General features: G+C 33.0%; 1 pseudogene; it reads left to right on the top strand.

Moving 5' to 3' along the window:
* Nucleotides 1–9,689: 9,689 nt before the first annotated feature.
* On the top strand, nt 9,690–15,065 carry LOC106408904 (annotated as a pseudogene).
* The last annotated feature ends 719 nt before the right edge of the window (nt 15,066–15,784 follow it).

Below are 15,784 nucleotides of genomic sequence, written 5' to 3'. Positions count from 1 at the left end.
TATCCCATCAATGATTCCAACACGATCAATGAAAAAACTACCTACATACTTCGGAGTACAGTATCTCCGCTGAGCGATTCGGTCTCCCGCTGAGCATAAATGTTTTTCCACATACTTTGTTACCCAAAACGTGTTTGTCCCATGTTTGACACTCGCTCTGACCTTCCATCCACAATAGCTAACCGGACATGTTGCCACAACGAGAGTTTTCGTTGATTTGTATAATCTGAAAGAAAACTTACCCCTCACTGCTGCCAACCGCAGCTCTGAAAGCAGTGCACCCTTGCTAACAAAACTCTGGTTGACATAGATACTGGTACCATTCGATTTTCCTCCTTCAATAGCATTTGTCTTAGCATATGTCTTTTGGATTTCTTCAAAACAAATATTATCATCATCTTCCTCGTCCTCATCTGGAACCTTTCCATAAAGACTGTAATCCCCACCATTCTGATCCGTTTCACCAACAATAGAATTATCAGCATCCTCCTCCCCATTTTCCTCCTCCCCATCTTGATTTTCATCTTCAACAAACTCATTATCACCAACATCTTCAAAACATTCATCAGCTTCATCATCATCACCAACATCTTCTTCCCATTCACCAGCTTCATCATTATCACCAACATTTTTTTCCCATTCACCAGCTTCATCAATATCCCTTTTCTCTGAAACCGTTTCGACCTTGCTGCGGCTTGATACACAAAGACATACTCTATGGGTTTTGAGTATCTCCAGCAAGTTTCGAACTTGTCTATCACTTGTAACATTAATGGGAAGACTGCCTGGAGCCATCATCATTTCTGCTGGTAATGAGTAGCTAATCTCCACACTCACTGTTCTCATGTCCAGGTTATAATCTTCTTGAGCCATTGCAACAAGTTCAGCATGTGTTGAATCTTCATTCAATAAAAACAATTTTGCTCCTTTGAGATCATCAACCACAAAATCCCAACGGAAATCTCTCAACAACCATTCTCCATACACTGCATGTAACTAAAAAATCATCTGCAAATATTCAAAATAAAACACATTAGTAAACATAGAGAAAATGAAGAAGTTCAATAAACATTGCCGCAGACGACTTAGCATTAAGTCGTCCAGAAGACTTAAAGGTAAGTCGTCTAAAGAGGTCACTTTTGCAATTGAAAATTAAAAGGGACGACTTAATTCTAAGTCGTCCGGCTTTGTTTGTTAAAAAAAAAACTTCAGACGACTTATATATAAGTCGTCTACGAGAAACGGGCTAGTTTTGCATTTGACCGAATCGTGTCAGATCTTTGACTATTTCTGGACGACTTATAATTCAGTCGTCTCTGGGAAAGTTAAAATTTCAATATTTTATGAAAACTTGACGACTTACGTGTAAGTCGTCCTAGGTTAGTTTTGTAATTGAAAAATAAAACTTGAAATTTAACTTTCTCCAGACGACTTAGATGAAAGTCGTCCAGCTAAACGACTTAATTTAAGGTCGTCCGGGATAAGCAAGGTTTGACCAGAAAATTGGGAAAAATTCTGGACGACTTTGCTTTCCCCGGACGACTTTAAATTAAGTCTTCTGGAGGGACGACTTTATATTAAGTCGTCTGGTTAAAGTTAAATTATGAAGTTTTATTTTTCAATTACAAAACTAACCTAGGACGACTTACACGTAAGTCGTCAAGTTTTCATAAAATATTGAAATTTTAACTTTCCCAGAGACGACTGAATTATAAGTCGTCCAGAAATAGTCAAAGATCTGACACGATTCGGTCAAATGCAAAACTAGCCCGTTTCTCGTAGACGACGTATATATAAGTCGTCTGGAATGTTTTTTTTTAACAAACAAAGCTGGACGACTTAATTTAAGTCGTCCGTTTGACCAGAAGACTCATCAGTAAGTCTTCTACATACAGATGACTTACTAGTAAGTCTTCTACGCGAACAGATCTTGAAAAAAAATTCAAATTCGTACCTTAAACTAGGTGAGATGACTTCGTTTGCACACATGGTCTTCTCCAACCACCCAGAACCTCAAACGAAAGCAACCGTAAGTCAAAACGAAAGAAATATGGCTCTGTCAACCATAGCCCATATTTTGAATCAAAAGCTTGAGTTTTTTGGATGAATATAGAGAGAAAGTGAAAGAAATGTTGTTTTTAGTTCATAACAATTGAAACAGAGAGAGTGTAAAGAGATTTACGTGCATTAAAGGGCATTAAAAGCTCCAAACAGTTCGTACAAGGTTGTTGCCACTATTCATTGCAGTGGCAATATTGTAAATACTTGAAGAAGATGAGGTTGAGACTGTAAAGAAGCCATTTTTGAAAAAAAAAAAAAAAAAATGTTAATGGCATTTTCGTAGATAAACTGCATGTGTGGGGTTAAAATCTCAAAAAAAAAAGAGTCAAAAGAAAATGTTAGTTTTCTGTTTGACTCCAAGTTTTGAGTCATTTTTGCAAAAAGCCCTTCTTTTGGTAACAAAAAACTTGAAAAAAAACTATTTGAAATAATCATTTAAAAAAAATATAGTTATAATAATTCTAAAACTAGACCTTTATCCATCTCTGTATATTTTCCGATTAATTGGTACTCCATCGGTCAAATGTATGAACATTCCATGATGAGAATGAATCTTTACGTAGGACAAAGGTTATGTGGGTAGTCGGTGGAAATACCAAAGCAGAGCCTCCTATTGTAAAAGTACAAAAGTCTATAGGGGAAAATTATTTAAAAATACACAAACTAATTTTCATTTGCTAATAAAATACACGAACTATTTTTGGATCCCCGTTTAATACATAATTTAATTTTCGTTGTCTATTAAATACACAAATTTTTGAAATTTGCAGATTTTACACATCGTTTTATACTGCGTTAACTATATTTAACGGAAGTGAAGACGGCGTCAAGGTTTAATTAAACATATATTTAAAGTGTGAAACAAATTCCTTAAAAATGCACCAACTAATTTTCATTTGTTAATAAAATATACAAACTATTTTGGATCCCCGTTTAATGCACGAACTAATTTTTGTTTTCTATTAAATACACAAACTTTTGAAATTCACATATTTTACACATCGATTTAGACGACGTCGACTATATTTAACAGAAGATTGACGTTAGTTTTAATTAAACATATGGTCAAACTGTGAAAAACACGCTCGCCCTTGGCCAATTGAAACTAATTGGAGTTAGTTTCTATTCAAGTTTGGCACCCTAATCTGTTCTAGCCTATTTTATTCTCCAAAATATGTTCATTTTATTCTTCACTTTGATTTTCCTCTATATCGCTTTGAAGTAGAATTGATTTCCATGTCGTGGAAAAGATGAAGAAAACTACATAATTTTAAACGAGTTTCTGATTCTGAAATTAGTTTAGTATTATGCATTTCTAATTCTTATTCTTCAATTTGATAGTAGTGATAATGATTCAAGGTTAATTTACCCTATGATAAATAAGTTTAGTGTTATAAATTGGGTTCTACATAAATTCTTTCTACTATAATCAATAAATTTGAAATTTCATCAAAACAAATTTACACTATAGAACCGTTAATGGAGAAGAAAGCTGACAATATAAACTATCAAAAGGATTTTTAACGAATTTTTCATGAATTTTTCTTTCACAGTTTAACCACATATTTAATTAAACACTAAGATCGTCTTCACTTTTGTTAAACCTAGTTAACGTCGTCTAAATAGATATGTAAATTATGCAAATTTCAAAAATTTATGTATTTAATAGAAAACAAAACTTAGTTCGTGTATTAAACGGGAATCCAAAAAAGTTAGTGTATTTTATTAACAAATAAAAATTAGTTTGTTTATTTTTAAGAAATTTTTTTTTCATAATTTAAACACGTGTTTAATTAAACACTAATGTCATCGTCACTTCCGTTAAATATAGTTAACGCCATCTAAAACGATGTGTAAAATCTGCAAATTTCAAAAGTTTGTGTATTTAATAGGCAACGAAAATTAGTTCATGTATTAAATGGGGATCCAAAATAGTTCGTGTATTTTATTAACAAATGAAAATTAGTCTGTGTATTTTTAAGAAATTTTCCCATTTTTCAAGCGCCTCGACGTACAAGCTCGCATGAGAAACAAATACAAGCTTATTATGCTGACGTGCATTAATTGATAGAATAATTTGGTGAGAAAGAAACTTCAACCTCCATAGAAACCTGTGTTCTAAAAATCGGATGCCTAACCGCCTAATCGCTAATCGTAACTCATCTGCTTTGATTTATACCAAAGCAGTCTAAAAATTGGATATTCGATTTTTGTCCGCCTAGACCGTCTAACCGTCTAGGCGGCCGCTTATCTATTTTTTATTATTATTTTATTTTTAATAATATTTTTTTAATAATTTTTTATTTTTTAATAATATTTTTATCTATTTATTTGATTTAAATTTTGATAAATATAATTTATATTCATAATTTTGATGAAATTGCACTATATTAAGTTTATATATCCTATTTGTATGTTTATACAGTCATAAACATAAAAATATATTAATGTTATACACAATTAAAGATTAACATGTTTTATAACATATTAAACAATCTAAAAATTCTGTCCCGCATAATTTTCGATTAGTCTCTGATTTTCTCTCTAGGCGCTAGGTCCAACCCGATCGTCCGACTAGCGTCTAGCGCGTTCCCGAACAGGGATAGAAACAGTTATCGTCCACCAATTGTTCTCCTTGGATTAATTGATAGAATAATTAAGATCACATCCTCAGTTATCAGAATATATATACATTGATATTTCATTATTTCTAAACTGATACAAATGTGGCTTGGATCCAAAACTCCCACCTACTAATTTGAACAACTTGAAGAATATTTCCTCTTCATCAATGGCCGTTGGTCATTTTTCACATACACAAATCGATTTAGCTGAGATCTCTTTACTGTGCGTTAAAATTAATTGGGTCAAGGCCAAAAATTACTGGTGATTTAGGGGAAAAAGACATTGAAACAAAAATTATATTACTCCATGCGGAAAAACATTAAAGATATATTAATTTATTAATATTTTTTTGCTGAAATTTAATTTATTAATATAATTAGAGCAATAACATCGTGGTAGTTTTCACCTGTTGTTTGTTAAAAGAAACAAACATAATGCTTTAATCATTGTTATTCAAAAAGTATTATCTTTTATAATTATAGTTGTAGCAACAACATTGTGATAGTTTCCCGCCTCTGGTAGCATCACATTGTCCTCCAGCAAAGTGGTGATCTGTGCAGTAGTTGTAACATATCCTATTTCCATAAGATCTCGAACACGGCACAATACATTGATAATTAGCTTTCTTGATTTCTGAAAAATAAAAACCAAATTAATATATAAGAGTTTCGGTTTTTTAAATAATATATAACTATGCAATAGCTATTACCAATTATATCTTATAAAACTATAAAAATAGTTATTACCAATTATATCTTATAAAAAGAAAATGTTTTAACCAATCACTTCAAATAATCAAAGATACCTGAACAATATCAACCTACCTGGCTTGGCCAAAATACAGTAGCTAGAGAATGAAATCATCAGTACTAATACAAAGAAAATAGTTACTGATGCTTTTGTAGTATCCATTATATTTTGAATATGTATTGATTTCGAGGAAAGTAGTATTGTTGTATTTATATAGATCCTTACAAAAGCTCTATTTATATGAATTTCTCAAGTAAACATTTAACTCTCAATACAATCACTTTAATTATTTACCAATAATAAATAAAATTAATGAATTTTGACTAAACCGTATAATCTACCATGAATTTAAAATTTGACTAAAATAACATTTATGGTATAAAACTGAATAAATGATAAATTCGATGAGATTCACACACAGCTATTATGCATTTCATTTGAATGAAGAATGAACTTTGGAAAACATGCTTCAGTTATCGAAATAAATGCAAAATATGTTGAAATTATGTTACTTGTTTTGTTGTTTTGTAAAAAACGGCACAATTAACTTTTACCCAAGAAAATATCGCGGATATGAGTTTTTATGTCTAGGATTTTAAAATATTTACATAACTGGAAACAAAACACAAAAGAACTATATTTTCAAAAAAAAAAACTTATAGTTTAAATATAAGCGGTTAAGTATATTTAAAACAAAGAAGCTATAGATTTATTTAATGTTATGTAACAAAATATTCTAAAAGCTTAAACATAGAAACTCATACCCACAATATTTTCTGAGTAAAATTTAATTATGCCTTTTTACTACACATGTAACCTAATTTTAACAAATTTTGCATTTATTTCGATAACTAAATCATCTTTTTCAAATTTCATTCTTCGTTCGATGCAATGCAATGCATGATATGTTGTGTGTAAATCTGGTCGAATTTATAATTTATTCAGTTTTATACCACAAATGTTATTTTTGGTCAAATCTTATACTCATGGTAGATAATACGTTTTAGTCAAAACTCATTAATGGTATTTATTATTGGTAAAAAAAATAAAGAGATTATATTGAAATTTATCGAAAAATAAATGCAAAATATGTTGAAATTAGGTTACATGTTTTGTAAAAACAGCAAAATTAAATTTTATCCAAAAAATTATTGTGGGTCTAAGTTCTATGTCTAAGCTTATAGAATACTTTGTTACGAACTGGAAATAAAGCTAGATAAATATTTCTCTAATTTAAATATACTTAACTGCTTATATTTAAACTATCCAGCTTTTTGTATTTGAAAAATAATGTTTTATAAAAAAAAATTGTACTTAAAATATTATTGTTTTACACTTAACTAAGGCATCTACATTTTACAAAATAAACCAAATATCTAGGTAAAATAATTAAATTATGTTTTAACATACGTGAAAAAGGAAAGTGGTGTTAATACAATAAAATTAAAAATTCTAAAATAAAATAGTTATTATATATTAATCTGTGAAATATAAACACAATATTTTAAATACATAAATATGTTTCTGGTGGAATGTCAACGGTTATAATTCTCTGAAAATAAGTCCTTAGCAATAAACTGACTAATAACCAATGGGTTGGGAAAGTGACGCTTGATGGATAACCCTAATACGGTCTGCCAATTCGATTCTATTGGCCACCCGAATTGCAGTTCGATTCCCTTCGCCACCCGAACTGCAGTTCGATTCTCTTGGCCACCCGGACTGCTTTAAATGGTAAGAATATGTGGGTGTTGCGGGTCTTGTAGGATTAGTCGGTTGACTTCGGTCACTTGATTCCCAAAATTATAAAAAAAAACTGACTATTTCTAAAAATAATATAAAATATTAATAATTATGTAACAAGAAAATAAAAGATTTTCAATTAAATTTCAGGTAGAAAATATAGATAAATAAGTATTGCAATAAAAAATTATAGTACAATTATTAAAAAACGAATTAATAAAGAAAATCAATAAGAATACAAGAAAAACACAATTTTAGTAGTTAGAAACCGTTAAAATCACAAAATATTGAAATAGCTTGAAGCCTTTTAATCTCTCAAATGAGGATAAAATGACAGAATGACGAAAACAATCAGTCTCGTCTGACCAGACACTAAGAGCATGTTTAATGGGCGGGGGTGGCGGGGGAGGGTTCTTATGGTAGGGTTATTAGCGGAATATAAAAACTCGTCTCTTAACTTTTAACTAAAAAAGCATAGCAAAGACAAGACGAAGACTGACAAAAGGTCAAACTAGAACTCACGTTCTCCTTCACATCCGCACTAAAACCAAAGAGAGCCAAAATACATAACCAAAGTAAGCCTGGACGTTCGGTTTTCGGTTCGGTTCCTGTTTGGTTCTTTCGATTTTCGATTTTTCGGTTCTATAAATATAGAAACTGTTCGGTTATCTATGAAATTCGGTTTGGGTCCGGTTAGATTCTTTCGGTTTTCAGGTCGGTTCGGGTAACAGTTATAAGAACCGACCAATATCCAATAAAATTTTGGTTCCAATTTGGTAATGGTTTGGTTTTGATTTTTCGGTTAATTTTGGATAATTCGAGATTTCGGGGTAAAAACATATTTTTGGGGTTTTTAGATTAAAAAATCGGGTAATTCTGATAAATTTTAATATTTTGGATAAAAAATATTCGAGTTATTCGGTTTTTAGAATAATTTTGATAATTTAAATACTTTCGATAAAAAAATATTTGTGTATTTCGATTTTTTAAGGTAACTCGGTGTATAAGTAATATGTTTAGAATATTTTGTATTTTTAATACTAAATATAATTAATATTTTTAGGTATATAAATTGTATTTCAGATATTCGGATACCTATTCGGTTTTCCGGTTTGGTTCTGGTTGGGTTTTAGTTTTTTCGCTTATAAGAATATAGAAATCATTCTGTTATTTTTGAACTTCGGTTCGGTTTCGGACTTGATTTTTTCGGTTCCAGTTCGGTTTTCAGTTCTCGGTTTTTTGGCCCAGACCTAAACCAAGACAACACAACTATTTGTAGAAGCGTTGAACCAAACACAACATCATCACAAAAGCTAGGAGCAGACTGAGGAAACATGGAAAGTCACTAGTTATGTCTTTTTGCCTTTAGTTATTATAGGAAACATGTAAGTATTAATAATTTTTTGCTAAAGTTGTTTTCAGTTTAATATATATATATATTTTTTATAAAAATATATATATATCTACTAGTTGGTTTCATGCGGCATACGCAGAAATAAATCTTTCAAAATAATTAAATATAAATATAAATCTCATTTTATCCATTTAAAAACGTAAATAATTATTTATTATTTATTTTTTGTTTATTTAACAATATTTAGTTTAATTTTAGGATTAGTCACATTAAGTAAAACTAAATTAAAAAAACATTTATTTGTATATTTATGTATTTAAAACTATAGTTCCAACTTCCAAATATTATTTTTTGTTTAAATTTTATTACATCAATAAATTTTATTTATTTTATATAGCTCAATAAAAAAAAATAATCATCATGCAACAATTATTGTATAACATTTAAATCAAAATAAGTTCAATAGATTAATAATTTGATTAATCATCCATATACTTTTGGATCCTCCTTGTATGACTTAAATATTTAAGTTTTTCATAAAGTTTTTGTCAAAACTGTCATAGTTTGTTTGTTAAAATGCTTTTATAATGAACTTTGATAAAAATATAAACCAATTATACGAAATTACTTACTTTCTTATCATAAGTTCATTTTAATAAGGCTTTCATATTTACATTTATCTTATTTTTACAATTTTAATAGTAGTTATATATATAATTTATGTTTATAATATCTAGCAAGATTTTGTAGCTATCTTATTTAAGAATCTTACCAAAAGTCAAAGTCTATATTATTAAAATTTGTACATATTATAATAAGGAAAAAACCATGTCACCATTTTGATCGAACCATGTCATCATTTTTTTTTCAAAATGAATATAGTGATTATATATAAACAAAACTTTAAAAATTACTTTTCAAATACAGAGAACCAAAACGGTAGTACTAAATCAGCATATAACATAGCTTAAGAAGGAGAATTTCGACCACCACATGTATTTTTGTGTGTCTTTTGGAATATGGTGATTTTTTACATGATCGAAATTCGTCCAAGCGGGAGGTGAAAGCCGACCATTTTGATTTGTTATAATATTTTGTTACATTATTAATGGAATATTATGGTGTAATGTTACTAATTCATAGAGATTGAATAATAATGATTGATCTGCAATTGAACCAGAATTATTCAGTGTCCCGGAAATATAATAAACCGGTTTGTTTTCTTAATTGTTGACCAGACCGGTATAACATTAAACCTTGGAGAAGAAGAATCTTGTCCTCTGAATCGGCGAGAAGGGCCCAGAGTACGGCACTTCCTCCGACTTCAAAGACCATCTCGTCAGTACTCTCCTTCGCTCTTAAACTCTAATTTTCTATCGCACGTCCTTTTGCTGCATCTCGCTTGCTAGACATCTTCTGTATATGCAGGAGACTTGTTTTGGTGTTATTCGTAGAGAAATCGAGCGTTCTGGGGACCAAGTTTCACCTGTAACTAAGCTTCACGTTTTCCTTTGTCTAATTTTGTCTCTTCATTAGTTTCTGTAATATATCCACATCTTCATTACCAATGTGGTTAGCATTTATGTTCAGATGTATTGATGTGTATATTATTTCATTTCTAGACTTCTTGACCCGTGTTTGTGATTTTCATCTTAAACAGTTTCTACTGCAATGTGCTGAACAATTGCCTCATAAGATTCCCTTGTATGGGACTCTGGTAAGTCTTCTTGCTTTTTCTGAGTGTGTTGCTTGTAGAGATTTTGATCGAGTCTTATTATGATTTGTGTGAATTGATGCATATCAAATAAGAATTAGCTCAGAAGCAATGTCCCAAGGATTGCTTAGAAAAGTCACTTCATCGACCAAGAAACATGGAATATATACCTTAAGGTGGATCATTTTGTGCTTAACATTTCATAGATGACATATAGTATAAATATACCTAATCACAGAAAAGAACACACATTAGTTATGTTTCCTACTTCTAAGTAATGAAGAAAATGCTATATAATTGTTCGCTCTGTATGAGTATGCATGAAGACATATTTTGGAAATTTTGTTTTGTGATCAGCATTTGGATCTATACTGAACTGAGTATCCAGTTCTCTGTTATATATTAGTTCAATATAATGTCTTACATATACTTCTAAAAATTTGCACATGTGTAAGATTGGCTTGTTGAACTTGGAAAATGAAGACTTTGTCCAGAAGATAGTTGAAAGTTTCCAAGATAATTTCCAGGTGAATAATCTGCTCATCAATGCCCAAGAAGAATTATGTTTCATAGCTAAATTGTTAAATACGATTTTCTACTTACTTTCGTTTATACTGTTAACTGCTTTTACTGGGTTGAACATGACAGGTCGCTTTAGATTCTGGAAACTGCAACAGTATCCGTATACTGCTACGCTTTATGACTTCCCTGGTAATATTTACTAATCTTGTTACATAGTCGTTTTCATTATTCTGATATGTAAGTTCATTTTCTGTAATACGCTAAAAGCACCAGAACATTTAAAATTGGGAAGCATACGGGAATATGCGGTATTTTTCTCAAAGCTGTAAATGTTTCTCTATTTTGTTAACATGATTTTCTTTTTTCTTTTGGGGTTCTTAAGCTGTGCAGTAAAGTTATTCAACCTGCTTCGTTGATTGTCGTGTTCCAAACATTGTTATCATCTGCTGCGACCACTGTGGATGAAGAGAAAGGAAATCCATCATGGCAGGCACAAGCTGTCTTTTACGTTATATGCATCTTGTCAAGTCTTCCATGGGGAGGAGCAGAACTCGCTGAGGTACTGCTATGTGATTAAAGGCATTCCAGAAAATATACTATTAACTAGTAGAAAAGTATGAAATTTGCCTTGAAGGCTGTTATAATTCAAGATCATGCGCTTCTGGTTATGTAATGATGTGGCATTTTGTATCATATGTAATCAACTTTGGTAGTCTAATTCTAGGTTTATCATGGCTGGCCTATTTGGCAGTAATGATCACTTAGCTGTTTTCTTTACGAAATGTTATAAGCTATTAATTCAACTTGTGACCGTTCTTAAATTTCCTCTTCCTTGCAGCAAGTTCCCGATGAGATTGAAAGAGTGTTAGTCGGCATACCAGCTTACTTGAGCATCCGAAAGCATTCTTCATCCTCTGGTTTAAACATTTTTTACAATGGCGAATCAGAAAACAGTCTTGCAGAGAAGGTTTGATTTAGTCTTGAATTTTTTAAGTTTTTGTATTTGATTTATGTTAGCTACCCCTCTCAGTTTGTCTTGGTAGATGTCATGGCCTATGCATAAATAAGATGCGGTTTCTTAAATCTATGTGACGTTTATCTGCCTATCCATACTTGTTCGTGATCGTTATTTGTTGAATTTTGTATTATGTAGTAAGTTTTGGTTTGTCTTTGTTGTTTGTGGTTTCCTTAGGATTTCGTGGAGGATCTATGGGATCGAACACAGTCTCTGGCTTCCAATGGATGGAAACTTGATAGTGGTATGCATTTTTCTTTAATGCTTTAATTTCTCTTTGTACCACTAAGACTGCAAGCCAATACAATTTAACACTTTTTTATGTTGTAGTTCCTAGGCCTCATCTTGTTGATTACAGATTTCCACGTGGCCACCGGGGCTTTTCACATTCCCCGGAGAGGGAATGGTTTACCATTTTTTTTTTTGAGTATCTTATGGCAGAGACACTATTTTCTCAGGTGAAGTTATGTTCTTGTTTTAATTCGGAATTAGTTCTTTATTAAAATGTTTCCAACGTATATAAAGCACAATTGGATCACCTTTTTTTCATATACTGCTGCTACCACACCCACCGTTCAAGACTCTTTATTATACACTAGTGATTATGGATCTTTGTAAGGTAGCAACAAAGGATTACTCTGATCATTTGATGGTTTTTAGATCACTGGTGTCACTTCTTTGTTTTAGGCTCTCTACCTGATTCCAAATATTCAAATACTTTAGGCTCTTCCGGGTGCCTTTCCTGCTGTTGTTGCTGGAGCTGTTCGTGCACTCTTTGAGAAAATTTCCGACTTAGACATGGAATCTAGGACACGCCTTATCCTCTGGTTTTCACACCACTTGTAAGTATATTATTTTCAGTGTAGAATTTACATATATAAAGATGTTGATGAACCATGTTGTTATCGATGAACCATGTTTAACAGATCCAACTTCCAGTTCATCTGGCCATGGGAAGAGTGGGCTTATGTGTTGGACCTTCCCAAATGGGCCCCTAAGCGTGTATTTGTTCAGGACGTTCTTCAAAGGGAAGTACGCTTGTCTCACTGGGATAAAATTAAGCAGGTAAACTGATCACCTGCCGAACATGATTATTTATGATATAAAATTTTCTGTTACATTAGAAAATCTGAGGCTATTAGGAACTGGCAAACTTCATCATCACATAATCTCTCTCTCTTAGATTTTACAAGAAATCTCAGGCTATTTGGAATTATGTTTCATTGTATCACATGGTTTTAGTTCTGTTCCATTAAAGAAGTTATTTTGTGTGTCATATAGAGCATAATGCCAGTGGTCTAGAAGAATTGCTTCCTGCAAAGGTTGGTCCGGCTTATATGTATTCTTTGGAAGAGGGTAAAGAGAAAACAGAAGAACATGAATTGTCAGCTGAATATTAACGTAGCTCAGAAACAGAGGGTTATGGCAGCCCAATGCCATAAGACGAAGCCCATTCAAATGGTGAATAGAGACAAAGAAGCAGTAGCTATCTCTACAACAAACCGTATTCAAAGAGGCAGCTCAAAGAGTACGGAGAGGCAGACAAAGAGTGAAACTTGTAATCTTATTGCTCAAAGGTTTTAGGTTACAAAACTAATGTATTTAAAGACTGTAAAGAAGGATCTAGACACAGGCCAGCCAGCTGTCTTCTTAGGAACCATCAACGGTCAAGAGAGCATATCGGTTGTGCAGCTGCAATCTCTGCCTCTCCGTACTCTTTGAGCTGCCTCTTTGAATACGGTTTGTTGCAGAGATAGCTACTGCTTCTTTGTCTCTATTCACCATTTGAATGGACTTCGTAGTGGGCTTCGTCTTATGGCATTGGGCTGCCATAACCCTCTGTTTCTGAGCTACGTTAATACTGAACTCAACAGGAAGGTCAAGGAAAAACAATCTGCACGTGCATGATGTCGTGGATTGAGGAAACAATATATCCAGTTCATGGATTCGAAGTTACTCTTACCGTAGTTGCACAGACCTTACTCGACATCGGATCAAAAAGTTTCACTCATTTGGTCACTTTCCTGGAGCGTTATGGCCAAGTGTTTGTCAAACTTTGCACTGATAATGATAAACAGGTCATGCTGTTATCTCAAGTGAGTACATACTGGAAAAACAATGTGCAAATGACTGCGGTGGGAATTGATAGGATGATGGGTTATAGGCTCGTATCTAATCAGGCAATTGTTAGATGGGTCTTCTCCCCAGAAAATGTTGATCAGTTTCATGGGAGGTAAATTGCATTCCCACTCATTTAGCTTTGCAGAGAATATTCTGTTTTTTTGTTTGTTTTTTCTCTGCTTGAATTTTGTTTCTATCTCTCTGTAGATTCTGGGGAATGCACTGAACAAGACATATAATCGCATCTCTGATTTGAGGAAAGAAATATCAAGCATTAAGAAAAATGTTTTGGTTGCTGAGAAAGCTTCAGCAAATGCAAGAGTAGAGTTGGAGGCTGCTGAGAGCAAACTTCTCCTAGTGGAGGGTGAGCCCGTACTTGGTGACAATCCATTAAAGATGAAGCGTTTGAGAACAACGGTGGAGAAGACAGGGGAGTCCCTAGAGACGAAAGAGACTCTTCTTAACAGAGCTCTCTCTGAAACCGAGGTATTCTATTAAGTTTTGTTTCCTGTGGATGGATGATGTTATACTCTGTGGTTCCCTTTTTTTTTAATCCTTATTGGCTCTTGGTTGTTCATAGGTTCTACTGCTCCAGATGTTTCAGAGTTTCTCTGCAGTCCTCAAGGAGCGGCTCCCAGAACCAACAAAAGCAAGATCATTGCAGGATCTGAACTCTACAGGTGCGGAAGATGAAAACTCATCTGCGATGGAGGTTGACAGTGAGAATGGGAACCCAAAGAAAGGGTCTGAGAATGGTGAGAGACAACAGTGGTGCTTATCAACACTTGGCTATCTCACGGCGTTTACAAGACAATATGCAAAGGAGGTAAAGTAACTTAATAGGGTGTTTTGTTGTTGCAAGAGCTTAAGATTTTTTAATAAAATGAGGAATCTTTACTTTTGTGTAGATATGGCCTCACATGGAGAAGTTGGAGTCGGAGGTGTTCTCTGGAGATGATGTTCATCCTCTCTTTCTTCAAGCCATATTCTCTGCACTTCAAGTTCCCTTTACAATAAATTCTTATCGTTTCATCCGAGAACAAAGAAGAGAGTTAGCTCATCTTTTCTGTATCTTTTAGCTTTTTTCCTGCTGATCCAAAAAGACACCACACATTCGCTTCTTCCCTGATCTTTGCAATGCAATCTTCTCTTCCATCAAATGCTTTCCCTTCAAAGAAAAACTTGTTTCTATTTTTCTTTCCATAGTGAACCACAAAACCCAAGGAATAAATAAACGTCTGACCTCAAGAGGAACCTTAATATTCTTGCCCACCTGAAACAAGTAATGGATGTTGACGTAAATTGGATCCTCATCAAAACCATTCTGAGGTAAAGGAAAGTGGGATAGAGCCCATATTTGCCTATCAACGTGACAAGAGAAAAAAATATGGTTGACCATTTCAGGTTCCATACCACAGTATTGGCAATGCAAATCTGCCTTTATTCCTCTTCCTAATAAGGTCTCAGCTACCGGGATTGCATTACTCAAAGTTAACCATTAAAATTTTTTGATCTTAGGTTCCGTATGAGTAAGACAGGCTTGTTCCCTTAGACAGTTCACTGATGGTTGACAATTAGCAGCCTGTAATGCATCTTCAGATTTGACTGGGATGCAAGCCAATAACCTGATTTCATTGTAAAAGATCCACTCTTGTTTTTTTTTATAACACTGAGAAACAAAGTAACGAGGACAAGTATGATGTTCACAAAGGAAACACCGAAAATAAAACGACAAAGCTGAAACAAAGGATGCCAGTAGGCATCCAAGAAAGATGTGTAAGAAAATGATAATGTAAGAGGAAACACATGAGCGTGTAGGGTGAAAGGTCGACCCTTCCTCTAGTTGGAAGAAGCTTCCAGGGCCAGCAGATGGTGAAGC

Source organism: Brassica napus, chromosome C9, assembly GCF_020379485.1.
Source record: "Brassica napus cultivar Da-Ae chromosome C9, Da-Ae, whole genome shotgun sequence".
Classification (NCBI taxonomy): domain Eukaryota; kingdom Viridiplantae; phylum Streptophyta; class Magnoliopsida; order Brassicales; family Brassicaceae; genus Brassica; species Brassica napus.
Note: the sequence above shows the minus strand (reverse complement) of the source record. Positions and strands in the feature narration are given on the sequence as shown.